This window comes from Pipistrellus hanaki (genome assembly GCF_964339955.1).
Source record: "Pipistrellus hanaki genome assembly, chromosome: 7".
Taxonomy (NCBI): Eukaryota; Metazoa; Chordata; class Mammalia; order Chiroptera; family Vespertilionidae; genus Pipistrellus; species Pipistrellus hanaki.
In genome coordinates this window covers 17,043,011-17,059,481 of record NC_140509.1, presented here as the reverse complement: position 1 = coordinate 17,059,481, position 16,471 = coordinate 17,043,011, and the positions used below count along the sequence as shown (strand labels likewise).

General features: G+C 39.0%; 1 protein-coding gene across 1 annotated transcript in view; it reads left to right on the top strand.

The window, feature by feature from the left end:
* Window positions 1–498: 498 nt before the first annotated feature.
* Window positions 499–16,471, top strand: part of LOC311625508 (putative adhesion G protein-coupled receptor F2P) — a 41,897-nt gene continuing 25,924 nt past the window's right edge. The window contains exon 1 of the mRNA XM_084889854.1: window positions 499–729. The gene's annotated coding sequence lies outside the window, so the exon portion shown is untranslated. The remainder of the gene's footprint in view (window positions 730–16,471) is intronic.

Here is a 16,471-nt window from a genome sequence, read left to right as displayed (position 1 = left end):
AACAACAAGGAGTCATTTTTGCTCATGCCCGCCTGACACAGGTGCACAGGGCCTTCGGTTTATCACTGTGACTGAGGGACCCAGGCTGATGGAGTAGCTACCATGTTGAGTTGCTGGTTACCATGACAGCACAACCCACATGACCCCATCCAATCACAAGGGAATTAGGAAATGCCATGCTGTCTTGCGCCTGGAACTGGGGACAGCCAGAAACAATTAGAGAGCCATACTACCAGATCCTAATGACCAGGACGCCAGGCAAAGACAGAGTTCCAAGCAATAGGCACGGGTGTTTTCTGTGTTCCATTTTCAGGTCCAGGCAGATTCCTAGGGATGTTAATAGCCACTGCCAAGTACCTCCACCATAGGCCTGGATCGCTTGCCAAAAAGGGAAGCCTTTGCTGTTTGTGAGTCGGTGTGTCACCCAGTGTGTGACTCATCTGTTCTTGGGCCCTGTGCCCCTCCCAGGGCAGGAGCTTCTCCCAGGCAGGACTGGTCTGTCAGGCTGTGCGGTCCCTGCATACAGGGCTGGCTGCCTGTGCCAGGGCAGTGCCCATCCGGACTACCTCAGCATGGGGATGTGCCATTTGGGGCAGGACTGACTGCTTGGCGATACAGGAACCCAGCCTGCTGATTTGTGATGAGATATGACAAAGGGAAGGCACTGACCCCCTGACTCCAGCTGCCAGGGATCGGGGCAGAGTTGCTGGTGACTTGTTGTTGGCCACAGTGAGTAGTCCCATGCCTTCCTTCTCCTGATGATGTTCTTTGGAGAAGAACTTCAGAAATGAGAAGCCAATTATGATTCTACAGTTGCAATGCTTTGTAGCTTGGGGTTTAATAACATATAAAGAATTAAAAATATTAAACAAGGATTTGGTAACTTGGAGGCACTTTATAGAATGTAATCAGTGCACTGGTCTGCTAAAATATTTTTGTTTTCATTGATTACTCTCTGTTCCTCTGACCCTAGGCAACTATGGGAGTCCAGGAGATTAGAATCCTTGAAGGAATTTTTTTTGTGTGTGTGTGTGATCATCTAAAAATGATGTGCCAATAAGCAGGTTAATGAACTCTTTGTACAATATTGTTTCTCTCTTATCAAATTTTGGAATATTTTGTCTACAATTTTGAGTTATTATCAAAGACAGAACCAGACTTACAGTCTCCTTAAACACAGAGGGATATTTTTACGCTTTCACACACACACACACACACACACACACACACACACACACATGCACACACCAAAAAAAACAAAACAAAACAAACAAAAAAAACGCCTTGAATTTTTCTGTGACTACTATTCTATGGCATTAAGAATTCTTGATCCTATACATTATTTTTCACAGATTGCTTTTTCTCTAAAGAAATGTAGTTTGGAGACATTATTCTTGGTTCATAAGCGTGGCTGTATTGTGTCATTCTTTGTACTGGGAAGAGAATGCCCAAATGTCTATATTTTCATATTATTCTTTAAAATACTGTTGTAATTGATACTTAACTCTATTCCTTCCTTTCCTGAAGGATCATTTGTTGTATGTGAATTTTGAAAGTCTGGCTTTGTTTTATAAGTATTTATCCTTTGAATTTTGATACAATATATTTTCCTCCCTAAACTAAACTTAAAGATAAAAGAGCGAGACTTCAATTAATCTCACATTATTTTTGGTTTACTGAATTCCCCCTTTCAAAATTCACTCAGACTCTTATAGTTTGGGAAAACTGACTTATTTTTAGCTCAGGGAAATGACTTCTAGTATATTCCTGGGCAAATTATTAGCCTGAAAATACTGTAGAACTTGTATTTTATATCTTTGAGGATTGTATTCTAAGATCACACAGCCCCAAATCCCTTTTTGAGAATATTTGCATAAGATAGAGTTACTGCATCATTGTATTTTTGCAAAATGAATGAACATTTGTAAACAGAAACCAAGACTCTTCTGCAAAGATAATGAGAGCAGTGGACAGCTGCAAACCTGGTCTCCCCAAAACTGGACTTGGGAGCAAGGACACAGGGGCTGAGGGTAGAATTATTTTCCCCTGGGCCCAGATGATAAGGGGATGCATGATCTACAGAGAATATTTCTAAATATCTATACTAATAAGAAGGTAGTATGCTTAGATGTCTTCCGGACAGCCATCCTGACGTTCTTCCAGACAAAGTCACAGCAGCTGTCTGAGGCTCAGGCAAACTGCCATTGGAGGCTGCTGCTGCCCAGTGCTGGCCCAAGGCTCAGGCAAGCTGTGGATGGCTGCTGCCATTGCAAGGGCCCAAGGCTCAGGCAATGAGGGCCGGGCCAAGTCTTAGGCAAACAACAGTGGCTGCTAAGCCGAGGCTCAGGCAGCCTCGCAGCAGGCAGTGGCAGCAGCAGAGGCATGATGGGGGCATCACCTTCCACTGATCGCCAGGTTGCCTCACACAAAGGAAGGTCAGACTGTGGCTTCGGCCCACTCCCCTAAGCTGTCAATAGGACATCCCCTGAGGGCTCCCTGACTCTGAGAGGGGGCAGACTGGGCTGAAGAACCCCCCACCCCCACCCCACAACAGTGCACAAATTTTTGTGCACCAGGCCTCTAGTAGCTAAATAAATAGAGGCAACTAAAACTCTGCCTGCCTTTTATTATCAGCATGCTGATTCTAAACTACATTATCAGCAGCAAAACATATCTTGCCACTTGGACAGAGCACGCCTGTGGCCCTGCCCCATCCCTTTTTGATACAGCGCCTGTGTTGCTGGGATTTGTAGCTAAGCATGTTGTCTCGTTATCTTTAATCCTATTTTCTTGGGGCCTCATGTGTTTGTTTCTTTGTGTGTATTTGTTTTAATGTATTTCTCTTAACATATTCTCCATCTTTTAAGCCAATAAAGCCCCTGGTTTTATTTTGTTTAAGGGTTAGGCTATAGAATCTTCTTGCTTCTGTATACCATTTCTGAATCTTTTGATTTCCATGAACAAGATGGTACATCACACTACTTTAAGCCCCAAACATTATTTTATTATCATGATTTCAGGGTATGCACTACAGGATCCTGCGTGTCACAGGATCTCTTTTTATGTCTGTCCTGGGTGTATCTGCTTCATTTCGCACTGTCTGTCCTGTCTGTATTTGGGTTGTTTCCCATTACATATTACAGCATCTGGGGCTGTTTTCAATTCTGCAGTTAATATCACCTGGGGAGTTTTTTAAAAAGCCCATTCATCCCTAGATAGTCAGAATTAAGGGTATATAGACATTCACTGCACTCTTTCAACTTTTCAGTAGTAATGAATCTAGTCAAAATACAAAGATTTAGGGGAAAATTTTAGTGTCTGGGCCTTACCACCAGTGGGCCTAGAGTAAAGTCCAGACTGGTCATTTTTTATAAAGATCTCCTGGGAATCCTCATGTGCAAGGTTGGAAATTGCTGCTATGCGATGCTGTCCGCGTCAGCTTCTCTAGAAGAGAGTGGGTCCTTTTTCTTTTTGTTGTCAAAATTTAAAAATTCCCAGAGTCAGCAATGGCTATGTGCACAAAACGCAAGGTAAATAGCATTTTCCAGATAAGTGTAGGTGGGGTATGGGGACAGCTAGGTAATAATAATGATGATAATAATAATAGGTGTTCAATGAATTCCTCCAACAGAAATGCAAATTGAGTCCTGAACTGCTAAATTGGAGGACATCTGGCCAAAAAAGCCAGAGCCATTATCTCTTACCATAGCAATCTTTCAAATCATGTCATTGTTTGAAAAGAATGGAATGGTGGAGAATTATTCTTTGTCAGTTTGAAAGTTGTGTATAGCAAAATACAAATGAAATATATTTGATAACAAAAATAAAAAGTTTGTCCATATCCACGTGGGCCTTACAAATTGTTATGCATTAAATAATATATATTAATAAATACCATTAAGTAAGAGCATTCCTGGGCCTAATGTTTCGATTGTAGCAGGTATACATTTAATTCCATAACACATCTGGTCTTTAAAATTTCTCATATCCATAAAGAAATTCTCTGGATCAGTTAGGCTCTGAGTTACTCTACTCCCTACTCCCACAGTCTTGCAGGAGATTCTATTGCTGTCTTGTCTTTGAAGGGGCTGCCTCATGCCAAGGGTCTGGCAATAATTCTGAAAGTCCTATGCAGTCTAAAATGTCTTGTACTGGAAAAGAATGGCACTCTTCCTTCTGTACAAGCTTGGGCAAAGAGCCTTTTGTGATGGTCCCTAATGCCCAGGACCTCAAATTCCCAGTCCTCCTTGAGTCATCCACAGGAGGTCCTGTCACCTCTAGGGCATTGGGTTACCAATGACCATGACGTCTCTGTGCGTTAGTTGGATGATTTTGGTGGGGAAAACTGGAAATGCATAAAACTGATGCACAAGGGCTGAATGGTGACAAGTTTCCAGCTGGTTTTGAAAAGAGAATGGGGCTTCGTGAAGCAAAAACTGGACTTCAGGAGAGAGAAAGACTCTGTGATTTCTGAAGGAATCAGAGCAGGAAGAGAGCAGAAAAAGAGTGCATGAAGATGGATGAGTTTTCCAGGCCCCTGGGAAGTGGCAGAGACTGGGCATGGTCCAGACAGTCTTTGCTTATTGAGGTGTTAAAGAATTGCTGTGATCTCTGTGGACCTGGTTAGTAGAGAGGAGACTGGGGCACAGATGTTCCAGTGTGGGCCAAGTGGGGCCAAGCCCTGAAGCCCAAAGGCCAGCATTGATTGTCTATCTCAGCAGGAACTAGCATAGAGGGAGGCCTATCTTTGCATGCCTCTCTCCTAGTGTTGATGTCAGAATATCATCATTCCTGAGGGGAATGGAAGAGGGGAAGAAAGAGGAAATGCTGAATTGATCAAAAGAGACCTAGTTTAAACTGACGTCAATGGTCAATGAGTTACCTTGCATGAGAAAAATTACTATCATTGGATCAAATAAGGGCTCTAGTGCAAATTTAACTTAGAGTGCTAAAAACAGTTACATCTGTTTCAAGATTGTTAAATGTGTACTGCTACACATAGGGTCTTTGTGTACTTATCCCAAGTATAGGCTAGAGCCAATTCTTCCTGCACAGATTGATCCAGAAGCCAGCTTCATCTGGCCAGTGTGGCTCAATGGTTGAGCACCGACTTATGAACCAGGAGGTCATGGTTGATTCCCAGTCAGGGCACATGCCCAAGTTGTGGGCACGATCTCTAGTGGGGGTTGTGCAAGAGGCAGCCAATCAATGGTCCTCTCTCATCATTGATGTTTCTACCTCTCCCACTCCCTTCCTCTATGAAATAAATAAAAATATACTATATATATATATATATATATATATATATATATATATATATATATATATATATATAAAAGAAGACCAGCTCGCCTCCAAACTGCTGGCTGTGCCTAAGAACCTTGTCTCTCTCACCCCAACCCTGGGTGTCTTGGTCTCCATGACTGCAGTCCTCCTTCTAGAATCTCATGTTGTAAAAATCATTTTAAAACCTACATGGTACAAAAGTCTCTTCCTACCCAAGAACCAAATTGCAAAGTGTTCTTGGCTTAGACACACTGACACCTTGGCCATTCACTTATTCATTTAACATTGAGAATGAGAGTAAATTAACAATGTTTTCACACATTCAAAGATTAAGAAAATTTGCCATCAAGAAGTCTTCACTAAAAGAAGTTTGAAAGGATACAGCCCAACAAGAAGTAAAGTGAATATAGGGAGAAGGTATGAACTACAAGAAAGAATGTGAAATGTAAGGACCCCAAGGACAAATGGTGTCCTTTTTCCATTGATCTGGATGGAAAATTTCTTTCAAGTTTTAGAAATAGATAGTTCCTTGTTTTTATATTGTTTTTATTTTTTTGTTTTTTGAATATCAACTTGGGGGTATTTTTCTTTTTCTATTTATATTGGGAAATAATTATTAATGGCTCTTTCATATATATGAGTGATGAATAATTATTTTCACATATGTAACATAAATGAGAGAATGTCAAATGAGACAAAGTTCACAAAAATATCATAAAACTATTTCAAAAGTAATCTGGAACTTCAATTTGCTGTCTAATAAAAAGTATGTCTGGCTCAATACATATGCATGCTTTAGTTTGGTTATTAAGGCGTTGAGTCAAGAGGTCCATATTATTAATCTCTTTCCTGCTGTGCTCATCAGAGGGAAGCCATTTAAGCTTTCTCATTTTAATATTCTCATTTTGTGAAATGGAATAGAGTTATTACTCATCAATGAACATAATTATGGGGACGTATGCTACATAAATATTCAAATTTAATGATTTTATGGCCATATACAGGTCAGAAATTATTCTTATGCAAAGAGCTGTCATATAACAGTTACCTTGTAGCCATTATATATATATATTTATGATGGGCTCTTTTACTTCTAAGTCTTCACTCATGCAATGATGTAGTTCTGGGATGCTTTTGCAGAGTATTAAGCATTGCAGCCCGATGTGCTCCATGGTTATCAGTTATGGATAATGAGGAGATTTTAATAGTAAAAAAAAAAATGCTGGAGTCCATTGAAATGTGAACAATGATAGAAGTGCTCTGGGAGAAAATTTGCATTAATGGAAATACATAAATCTTGAAATAAATTTTTCCAGCTAACTGCAACCTAAATATCAGCTTGACTGTCTCATTTATTTTTCTTCATTTCAATACTTACTTCTCCAGTATTTCCTTTCTCCAAATTCACACAGATACTTAGTCTAGACCCGGTAGGGGTGTCGAACTCAATCAGAGAAGGGGCCAAAATCTAAAATTCAGCCTAAATCGCGGGCCGAATGGTTTACTGAGCAGTCATAAACTGACAATGTCATAAACTGACAGCTGAGTGCAGTGATGACAGTGCGGTGCGGGCCACATTGCAAGGCCTGGCGGGCTGGATTTGGCCCGCGGGCCTTGTGTTTGACACATGTGGGAACATCAACATCATCCTTTTCTCTGCTTCCTTTTCTCATATGCTTCATTCTCTAAACTTCTGCTTATTCTTTTTAAAAAAATATATTTTATTGATTTTTTTACAGAGAGGAAGAGAGAGGGATAGAGAGTTAGAAACATCTATGAGAGAGAATCATCGATCAGCTGCCTCTTGCACACCCCCTACCGGGGACATGCCCTCAACCACGGTACATGCCCTTGACCAGAATCGAACCTGGGACATTTCAGTACACAGGCCTATGCTCTATCCACTAAGCCAAACCGGTCTCGGCAACTTCTGCTTATTCTATATAGTTTATATATAAGTCTCTAGACTAACTATCCTGCTCTTCACCCCTTTCTCTTACTCCTTTGGTCATGAGATCTTCTGAATCCATCCCTACCATTGCTGTGGTTCCAGTCCTCATTGCTGTTTACCTGGACTAAGGATAGCATCTTCCCTGGCTTTCTGGATCTTGTCTCTGCCTTCTGACCTCTGTTGGCACTATTAGCCGAATAATTTTTCTAAAATGAAATTCTGTCATTTGATGGATCCTTGTTTTCCTTGGAAGAATCCTATTGTTTTATCTTGACAGAATCTGCCTCACTTTGGCATCAGTGTACCAGTGTACCTTTAGGTGATGTGCTTTGTCACTCTCCTATCACACTTGTTGCTCCAACTTAGTGACCTTCTCAATCATCCCTGAACACATCTGGCTGTTTCACACTCCCTGCTCTGGACCTTCTGTTTCTCTGCCTGGAATACTGTTTTTCCTTCTGTCCTAGCAATGTTCTCACCAAATGCCACCTTATTTGTAATATTTCCCCAAACTCCTTTACATTTCTAAAGTATCTTATGTATACCTCAAGAGGATACCTGTGACATTATGCCATTTATGTTATCTGCTTTCCTCAATTAGACTATATTTTCCTAAAGAGCCAGACCATGTTTTATTTGTCTTCATTACCATTTCTAGAGCCTAAATTTTAATTTCATGAGAAAGGTCCAAGGTATGCCAATGATTTTTTGAGTGAATGAATGAAGAAATAAAGCCCAGAGAAGTTAAGTATCTTACCAAATGTCACAAAATCGGGGGAAGAACACAGGTCTTATTACATGCTCCCTACCTAATGTCAAAAATGTTTGTTTTTCTAATTGCAAATCTAATTATTTATAGAAAAACTAGAGGCATGATGAACAAAATTTGTGCAAGGGATTTGGCCCCCACTGCCACAGCTTCATCCAGAAGGTTGTCTGGTCTTATTGGCATATTATGCTTTTATTATTATAGATAGACTATAGAGAGAGGAACATGTGAAAAAAATATCTTATCCTTTTGGACAATTTGCTAACATTTTTATGTATTTCCAGTGTAATTCATATTTCTTTTAGAAAAACTATTTGGAAATTAAAAAAACCGCAAGTATAAATATGACAATAACAAATTATCCATTTCTACCTCTAGAATTATCTGCTGTTAACATATTTGGTTCCATTCTATTTCTTGCTCACTTCTTCCTTTTTAAACCATTCTTTTGTTTTGGAAGAAATAATACATGCTTATTATAAAATAATTCAAAGAGAGAAGAAAATTTAAAAGATAGAAGTAAAAGAAATTATTCCCAACTTTTCTACATAGCAAGAACCATTGTTAATGATTAAATATTATTTCAGATATTTTCTGTGTATGTTTGCTTATAGTAAGGACATGACAGATTTATTAATAGGTATAAAAAAAGTAGAAAGTAATGCAATTATAAAGAGCTGATTCTACTACATTTGTTATTTTAAATAAAAGTTAATAAATCTAATTTTATTTAATTTAAGTGGAGAAAAAAAACAACAAGTGAAACCTAAGGGATTTTTTTCTCCTTCATAATAATCTCTAGGTCTATTATTTTCTAGACATTTCTAATGCCTAAGAGAAAGATTGTGAAATGTATTGAAGATGAAGACAATAATATTTTTTTAAAAATCCTCAATTTTAAGCAGTGTGGATGTATTCCCTACTAGAAAGATGAGGTTTCAGCACTCTTGTGTTTTTGTTTTCCATTTTCCTTTCATCACTTTTAACACTTACCTTTTACTTTGATATTGACCTTTTCTACCCTCTAAATTTCAGGGAAATGTTCTTGCATCATATCTGAATATGATTGTTCTATTTTGGCTACACTTAGTGTGCACTCTTCTTCAGGGACTGTAATTGTTCTTGCTTTACATTATCTTCCTCTATCTCCATTAATATTACCTACCTCCTCTCTATTTGCATTCTTTTCTACTTTCTTATCAGAATGCCTGCTTCACTGGCTCCCGTCTTTCCTTTAGAGTTATACTTTCCCTGTTGCCTCTTCAGTTGCCCGAAGTCTCTAATTTATTCATTTCATAATATAATTTTGATCTTTGAGGTTTTATCTCAATTGGTTATTTTTGACTTTTTTTTCTTGAAGTTCATGTATAATTAAAAAATCATTCTATAGTAACTTGTTCTATAGCTTGAACTAATTGTGTGTGTGTGTGATATTACCTTTTATGTTAGCCTTTTGGCCATCTTTCATAAGCTCTGCACCTTTGTGTTTTCCTTCAAGACTGATTCTTGATAATTTCTTGAAAAGGATTTAGCTGAGAAGAATAAACTGAAGAGAACTTAATAACGAGATTTTTTATGGAGGTGCAGGCTAGCCAACAGGAGATAATGGGGAGCCAGGGGGCTAGCAAGAGTCTATTCCTAGACTGTAAGAGGCAAGAGGAGGGAAACTCTGGATCCTGGTTCACACTGTAGCCTGAAAGAGAGAATGCCCAACAGGAACCATTCCCAGAAGAGAGCAGTCACTGGGGATGGTGACCACAGATGGAGGTAAAAGAGGGGATACATACCCCCATGTCCCTATTCTCTCCCACTTCCCTAATCTGCTCATGATTTCCATTGGAATAATCCAGCTGAAAACCAGAGGCATGTGCAGAAGTTGGCTGCCAAGGTGGCCTCAGCTCTGTTCCTGAGATTCAGTTAAGTGCCTTGATCTAGGATTGACTCAATTTTTCTGGGTGGTCTACTAATAGCTGATGTCCTTGAGCTCTGGTTTGTTTCTCTGACTACGGACCATTCTGTAGTCTTTATTTCCATCAGAGAAACAGCCTCCATTCCTTTCCCCATTCATAGTATGTCTCCAACACCACATTGAAAAATTCTCTAGGTAGATGAAGAAAAACAAAAGTACTCTCACATTTTGCTTCTCTTTAGATTTTGTGGCATTAATGAGATTTCTGGGGAAAAATTTTACTCTATCGTTTGACTAAAAGAGGAAAGAGGAAAGGAGAATGAAGTTTAGAAGGAGATGTGCTCTGCTTCTACAGCTACTCCACTTCAGCATTTTCAATTCCTTTTCTTCCACAGTTTTGAAGTTATTCCCTTAAGTCTTGCCCGTTTTCTCATGCTGTTGCAATTAGTGTAATTTTTGCTGGTTTTTCAACATTTTGTTAGTGTTGAGCAAAATATTCTATGATTCATTTTTGACCAACCATCTTACCTGAGAAATCCAACCAATGTTTTTCTATGGATGTGTATATTTTACAAAATATCTTAATGACTGTTTTTTCCACAGTCATTTTATAATATTACAAAATTATAATACAATATACTGCTACCTCATACAGATGTTATCAACACTCTTCATAAATGTCTGCAATTTTTTAAATGTTCACTTGAGGATATGTTTTTATAGATTTTAGAGAGAGAGAAAGGGCAAGGGAAAAAGAGAGAAACATCAGTGTGACAGAGAAACATCAATCGTTTGCCTGCTATACACAAGCCAACTGAGGATTTAACCCATAACCTGCATATGGGCTCTGACCAGAAATTGAACTCACAACCATTTGGTGCACTGGACAATGCTCCAACCAACTGAGGCAAGGCTGTGCACTTTTAAATATAGATGTATCGTTCTTTTCTATCCATTTTAATTGTTTGGCACCTATTTTATTTTCATATTCATATCTTTGCTACTTTATATGCAACTGCCATTGGCAAGCTTATATGCTGTGGTTTTCTGAACTTAAGATTCCTACAAGATAGAGTCCCAAAAATGCTGCCGTGCTGCAATAGTTAGGACTTACCTGCTTCTTTCAAGTTCATTTCCAAACATTGTAAGCTTTTACAGTCATTTAAATTTGTCCTGGCTGCCTCTGACTATCAGGTTAGATTGATTCTCTCTTGGTTTGGTGGTGATTCATGAGGTGGGTGATTCTCAGGGACAACTTTGCCAAGTGCCCAACATGAGTGCCATCTGCACATGCTCATTGCTATTTCCCTCTCAGATGTGAAGAATCGACGTTTCTCAGCACTGCTTGAAATCTGCATGCAAAAGAGGAAATTATCTAATTCAAAGAGTTTGTAGCTGAAACCGGTTTGGCTCAGTGGATAGAGTGTCGGCCTGCGGTCTGAGAGGTCCCGGGTTTCATTCCTGTCAGGAGTATGTACCTTGGCTGTGGGCACATCTCCAGTAGGGGATGTGCAGGAGGTGGTTGACTGATGTTTCTCTCTCATCGATACTTCTAACACTCTAGTCCTCTCACTTCCTCTCTGTAAAAAATCAATAAAATATATATTTTTTAAAAAGGCTTTAAAGGAACTGGCCAAGGCTCAGGAGAACCAATAAAAATGCTTTAAAGTTTAAAAAAAAACAACTGGGCTTTCAGAGAAAGGTGAGGGTTTTCTTAAACACATGGGAAGGTAGCTCTATGGGTGTGGTTTGGAACATGGAGAATCATCTTTGCTCCCAAGAATTTGGCCTGTTGACATAAGTCAGTGCCTAACTTTCTACTGTTGGAGAGGTTACCTCTGGAAAAATCTCTGTTTAACTGTGCACTCACCTGGGATTACTACAATTTTAAACATATATACACTTTAACAACTCATAGCTCAATTTTGAAAATGAAATGTATTTTAATAAATACTGCCTTTATAATTATTCAAAGTATGTGCCTACATTTTTGGGACACTATATATGCTCCCAAAAATACACAATGTACTTTTTTTCCTAGACATGGTAATCTGTAATTTTACATTTCCAGTGAGTACAGAAATGAAGGTTGAAGACGGGGACAGAACAGTAGTTAAAAGAGCTCTAGATAGGAGTCCAAGGAAAGTCAGGTTTTCCAATAACTTGGGGTGTGACCTTGGGGAAGTCACTTACTAGTTGGATAACTTCCTCTGTGATAAAAATTGGAAAATGATAACTTCCTTGTCTATCTCATAAAACTGTGATGTCAAGGTAAAAGTTATATGTGAAAATGTTTTGAAAATATGAGCCCCATAAAAAAAATCAGCTCTTTCTTATTTTAGAAAAGCGATATGACATAATGAAAAAGTCACAAACCTGGGTTCAAATCACAAATATGCCACTCAGTGCCTGTGAGGTTGGGCAGGGTAAACTTTATTTTAGAAAATTATAGAAGTGACTTCAGTTGTACAGAATTACTTAGAGGCATTAGAAGAGCTAATGTACACATAGTGCCAGACACTCAGTAAACAAACAAGAGCTATTTGTTTTATTCTCTTCCCTTCCATAATGTCTGCATTCAGGCAGGAGAAACGGGACTGCTCATTGACTAGAAGTGAAACAGTGGGATGGTTAAATGATAGACGTTATGGAATCTTTCACCCCTGAGATCATCTGATGTGTATTCCCACAGTCTGTCTGGGAACCTTGATAGCATTTTGTCGAACTCACTGGATGCCTCAGGAATTCATTACAAAACCTAATTATGCAAGTGGTAGCCTCAGACTGTCTGCTGACAAAGCTGGTGATTGAAATACTCCTGGGTGGCTGATAAAGTTCTGTCTGGAGTTTTGTTGACCTTTGTTTATAAATGCTGTGATTGCTATTTCTTTCTTTCTTTTTTAAAAAATATATTTTATTGATTTTTTTACAGAGAGGAAGGGAGAGAGATAGAGAGCTAGAAACGTCGATGAGAGAGAAACATCAACCAGCTGCCTCCTGCATACCCCCTACCAGGGATGTGCCCGCAACCAAGGTACATGCCCCTGACCGGAATCGAACCTGGGACCTTTCAGTCCGCAGACTGAGGCTCTACACTGAGCCAAACCAGTTTCGGCTATGATTGCTATTTCAATAATTTCTTTCTAATCAAGATTGAAGAGATCAAGTTGTAGAGTTTTTGTTTTGCTTCTGCTTTTTCCAAAATCACTCTATACAATTGCTCTGGTTGCTGTCACTTGTGTGGGTTAATGTGTACCGTTGTGATGAACTAGTCATTACTCATAAGAAAGGAGGACAGGGGGAAGCCAAACATTATAAGCATGTCATTGGGCAGCTTCACCAAGAAACTGCTACTTTGCACTCCCCAGGGAACCACCAGCCTACTTCCTGCAAAATGCTGGGGGAAGGGACTGGGCAAAGGAAAGATAAGCACATGCCCAGTGAAGTTGGGATGACATGGGCTTCGAAGGTACTTGCCTGTCAATCAAACTTGGAGACAGAGATGGTTGGCCAGAAAAGGCATGGCCAACTCCAAGCCCATGGAAAACTTGGGAATGTATAATCTCCTAACCAGTGGTCAGCAAACCGCAGCTTGTGAGCCACATGCGGCTCTTCGGCTCCTTGAGTGTAGCTCTTCCACAAAATACCACGGCCTGGGCAAGTCTATTTTGAAGTAGTGTTAGAAGTTTAAGTTTAAAAAATCTGGCTCTCAAGAGAAATCTGTCTTTGTACTGTTGATATTTGGCTCTGTTGACTAATGAGTTTGCAGACCACTGTCCTAGACAAAGGAATTATCTTTCCTGTTGCTCTGGTTGCTCTATACTCCTGGCTCATGGGTCTCTTTTCCCTCTGCTTCCTTGCATTTGCCTGTGCTCCCTCCATAGCAGGTGGTCCTGTGGACCCCTCATGCAAGGGACTAATGGACAGTACAGCTGGCAACATGTTAAAATAGCCTGATGCTGGAATGGACCCCTTCTCCAACATGGAAAAGAACTCTGGACACTGGCTCTGATTTTAGCTTTACTGAAACCACAGAGACACTTCCATGATTGGGCAAAAGGAAATGGGACTTTGGAAACTCAGGGATTTAATTCCATGCAAATAAACAATCACTCATTCTCCAGTGCAAGTCTTAGAAAAATTCCTTTTATTGGGATATAGGAATAATTCTAGTCCCAGCAGCAACCGGGGGAGAGGAGGCCCTCTCCTGTCCACTAACAACGTATTGTCTTTCTCTCCATCCTGTCTTTCGCTAATGAGCTATGCCAGTGGCCAGTCAACTACATGGCTTTGGGACGAAAGACTTCAACACAGGGTAGGAAGAAATACTTAAAAATTAAATTGCATCCAAAGATGAGAATTGTTTGTTTGCTTTCAATCTGAAACTTGGGAATACTACTTATCATTTCTATTCTACTAGCTTGACTCCTAGGGTCTGCAGGTCACTAGGGAACAAGTCCTATCCAAGTTCCCAATCCCCTGGGGGTGCTTCAGAAGCCCCACCACACTGTGACTTCTCAAGGTGGTAAGGTGGTTTTCATCACATTAAAACGGGGATGAAGGCTCTGGGGGCTGGTGGGGTAGGAAGTGGTCACAATATTGACTTATGCTTCTATTTTGCACCATGGCCTTTTGTTTCATTTAAACACTCTGTTTTCAAGGAGTTGGAAAAAAGAGCGAATGGGAGAAATGCTTAAGGTGAACAAACCTGTAAGAAAAATGGTTCTATTTAAGTTCAGATTAAACTATGCCATTTTCTTTAAAGAGCAATCAGTTTTATAAGCAAGATACAAAAAAGTCAGCTTTAGAAAAGGTTCTTTCTAGTTAAAAGAATTGAAAAAAATGTTAAAATTGCTCTACTTATTAGAGTCACACTAGTGGAGAAATACAACATTCTAAGTTGTAGTCCCAGTTCTTCTTTGAGAAGGTAGACCTGGATTGTAAAGAAAGATGTTAGAAAATTCTGGGCCCTAGGTAGCAGCATAACTATCAAAACAAGCCATTCTACACAGCTTGGTGAAGATCATTACCACATAAAATACAAAGTGCTTATTTTGTCATACACAGACACATAATTTTAGTAATAATCAAAAAGCATTTTACTAAAAATTAAATCTTCAACTATAGTAACAATTTAAAACAAAATGACAAGAAAATAAGCAAATAATTTTTCCCAATACAATATTTTAAGCAAACAGAATTGTTTTCATATTGATTTGTCAACTTTAAAAATAATTCAATGCCTCCTCCTTAAAAAAATAATCTATTGAGTTTGGGCTGAGTAGTGCTAACTCTGAGTTTGTTGTCTTGAATCACTTCTTAAATCATTTTTAAAAATTTGTTTTAGCTAAGAGGAAGGACATTCTGTATGATGAGAATTTTAATATAAAGTTCATGCAATTCAGAAAAACATGGACTCATGCTCAGATTTTATGTGAATCGTGTCAACGAATTCACCATCAGGTTTTGTTTGTTTGTTTTCATCTTTGATTATTTTACCCAAATCAGTAACTGATTTGGTGATGATCCTGCTAAGTCACATTTGATGATTGAGTTGTATCCTGGGAAGTCCATCCATTGAATGGACAGATTAGAATAAAGGTTGTAAATATAACTGTGATTTACTTAAAATTATATGGCCATTTGGGTTGCTACTAAATTCTTTAGAATTGATGATCAACAAAGTAATCCTTTTGCTTAAAGAGCTATAGACTTCAGAAACCTGAACTGACAATGATCTGAATCAGATAATACAAAATATTTCAAATAATCATTAGATTTCAATGGAATTTCAGCTAGGCAAGTATTTCAATGTAAGAAACATGATTTAAAAATACATTTTGCCTAAATCTTTAAAATAATGGCATTGTTTGCTATAGTATTATGCATGGTTGGGATAAAGACTATTCTCTTTTGGCCTTTATTGACATCCAAGTCTTCTGACTCCTTCCATCTAAAAGCAAAGAAACCAAGCCCTTGCCAGTGTTGTTCAGTGGTTTGAGCCTTGCCTGTACACTGGAGGATCTTGAGTTTGATTCCAGTCAAGGGCACATACCTGGGTTGCAGGTTTGTCCCCTCCCCACACACACCCTCACTCTCAGCCAGGTGTGTGTGAGGTAAACAATCAATGTGTCTCTCTGGCATTGAAATTTCTCTCTCCCCCACTCTCCTTTCCACTCTCTCTAAAAATCAATGGGGAAAAATATCCTCACTCCTCTGGTGAAGGTTAAAAAAATAGTAATAAAAGCAAAGAAGCATCAAATGCCTTTCAAAGAAGATCTCACTCAGGATGAAAAATATTAAAATAATTAAAGTTTAGAATTGAAATTTTTAGCTTATGTTAGTCCTCTATAGAGAATAGATCTGATGCAAATTGTCAGCTCTTCCCAACCACCTTCCTCTTGCTCTCCTCCCCTCTTCCTTTATTGAATATAGTGTGTGCCCACCATGTGTACCCCACTCTTCTAGGTGCCAAGGAATCATTTTGACATCAGTTTTGGCAGAAAGAAGTTGTGACCTACCTATGAAACACAGCTCCAGGGTGAGGTGGGAATGA